Source organism: Crocodylus siamensis, chromosome 1 (assembly GCF_052110815.1).
Source record: "Crocodylus siamensis isolate JL-2025a chromosome 1, ASM5211081v1, whole genome shotgun sequence".
Taxonomy (NCBI): domain Eukaryota; kingdom Metazoa; phylum Chordata; order Crocodylia; family Crocodylidae; genus Crocodylus; species Crocodylus siamensis.
This window is the reverse complement of record NC_143395.1, coordinates 412,799,815-412,802,369: the sequence shown is the minus strand read 5'-3', so window position 1 is coordinate 412,802,369 and position 2,555 is coordinate 412,799,815.

Sequence of the window (2,555 nt, the reverse complement as noted above, 5' to 3'; positions counted from 1 at the left end):
AACCAAGGCAGATCATCACCAGCTCTGTGCGAGAGGCAGAGGCCTCATTCAAGCAAGGCCCAGCACGCAGGAAATTTCCAACTCCGTTCTGCAGAAATAAAGGTTAATGTGAACTGAATGAAGACCAGCCCCTCGGCGCGTCATTCTGGTGTCACTCTGCAGCGGTTCAAAGGACCAAGATTGTTTTCAGATATGCCGAGAGAATGAAAGGAGAATGCAAGTAAAAAGGAGAGATAATAACAGTGAGACGGTCATGGATCCTGCCAAAAACGTGTAGGAAGTCAGGCCTTGAGCCAATTACACACACGACTCCCACAGGCACGAGGCAGACCAGAGACACCACCTCATCCCCACCCGACTGCAGTCCTGACTCCTGATGCCCTGAAGACCACAGAAGTCTAAAAAATACCCACCCCTGCACTGAACCTGTGTTTTATTACAGCAGTGACTCAGATAAATTAATCAGTAAGTAAGCACTTTTTAAGGTGAGGATCAATGTGCATTTTTGTAGATACCCGAGTTAGCATTCACCTCTCTAGCAAACACCCCCTTAAATTACTCGGTTGCATAAAACTAATGTGCCACCAGAGTGGAGAGCCATTTTGTGGTGGAATAAGGTTAATTGTAGAAATCTTTCAATAAACAGCAACCTTCAAGGGCCTAAAACTCCTGCCTCCGAGGCCTAGGAAGCAGGTTACATTTCGGTTGCTGGGGCTGGTGTTTCATAAGACTCACTTGGCACATTATATAACTTCCTGGTCTGAATACTGCTCCTTTTCAGCTGCTGCTCTGATCATGATGTTAATTGATTTTGTGGTTAATTGCATCCTTGATTTGAGGAGTGCATTGATCCTTTTTTTTTTTTTAAAGTGTAAGTTATTAGGCTTTTAATTGACTTTTTAAATCAATTTGCAATAATAATAATAAACAAAACATGTAGAGCTGATTTTTCCTTCCTAACTGCAACAAAGGTCACCAGCTAACTCCAGGTCAAAGTAAACTTCAGTCACATCTGCGGGCCACTTACCTCAGCTCAAAATTCATGCCTAAGCTCTGTACAACTCCACTGCCCTGTTGCTGTGCCATGGTGCCTGGGGCAGGCTCCTTTAAATGAAAAAGAAAACTGAGAGTCTTGACTCTGTAAAACATTGTTGGACCAGCCCCTCTCTGAGCTTAATACCCCCCTGCTTCGGAGTTTATCTGGGAGCAAAACTAAATGAAAGGTGGTAAGTGCCAGCCTCATAGATCCACCTACCACAAACGCAGCACTTCCTTCAATACGGACTCAAAATTCCTCCTCGTCTGAGAACAAGTTCCTGTTACACTGGGGAAAGGCAGGTTTGTCTGGGAGGCCAAAGACTGATGAGGTTGTAAAGCTATGTATGCCTTTTTTCAGACTTCTGCCCTCTGCCAGCAGAGGCAGTGATGTCATGATACCACTGCTGCATCATACCTGGGAGGGGAAAAGACATCTAGGACCGTATCCAGTTTCAAAGATCAGTCTTTTTTGCTCCTTGTCAAATACTCCACGCTTCTCCCAAATGACTTCTCAGGCAGAGGGATGCAGCTCTTCTCAGCAGTGTGTTGCCTCTCTTGGGTTTAGGTTAATCAGCTTCTCTCCAGCACAATTTCCAAAGTGCTCCCTATATTCCCCCACTGTTCCAAGCATGTTCTGCATAAAGGACCTCTGCTGCCTCCCTGTATTACTGATAGCACACCTCTTCACTGTGGAGGGAGCTAGATCTCATAAAAGATGAGGCTTTGAGCTACTACTCTGCTGCACGTGTTCTTTTGGTTCTTTTGCCCTTTGTGGAAGGGCATCCATCTCCAGATCAGTCCTTTTTTATCTCCTACTGCAAGGTAGGAGTCCAAGAATTCAAGCAGAAAGTTGAAACAGTGGCTAAGTAGAAAGTCTGCTAGGATGGGACAAGGGGTGTGGCCAAGTCTCTGAGCTTTATGAGCATGTCAGCGGTCTTCATCATTTCTCAGGAAGTGCCTAAATGTCTCAGATGCAGAAGGAAATGGGAGTCAGGGTCCAGAAAAGATTTACCATGAATTGAAAGAGGTGAATTTCTCCATGTCTTTTCAAGCACAATACAAATTTACTCCAACATATCGCTTGGCACATTAAGTTAATAACAATACTCATAAAATACAATCCCTCCCCCTTCCAAAAAAACCCAAACAAACAAGATGAGAAATCTGGGTGGATAAGAAAAGCATCAGGGGACAACACACTTAGCACAGAGTCAATAAGAGGGAAAGGACCAGAAAGCAACATCCCAAGAGAGACAGGTCTGAGAGCTAATTGTAAAATAAATCTAAATTTGCAATGCAAATAAGGCAACAAGGTAGCTTATGTAACATCCCAAGTAGGTGATAGCCTCTCCCTTGGGACGGACAGGACTGCATCAAGAGTGGCCATTCAAGTCTGTCTATCAACACACCAGGAAGATGCAGATAAATTTTAATGTTGAAAAGAGCGGTGTTCAGAGCAGCAGGCATTGACTTTTAAATCTTCATAAGAGTGAACTGACAGTGATTTAGTTAAACAA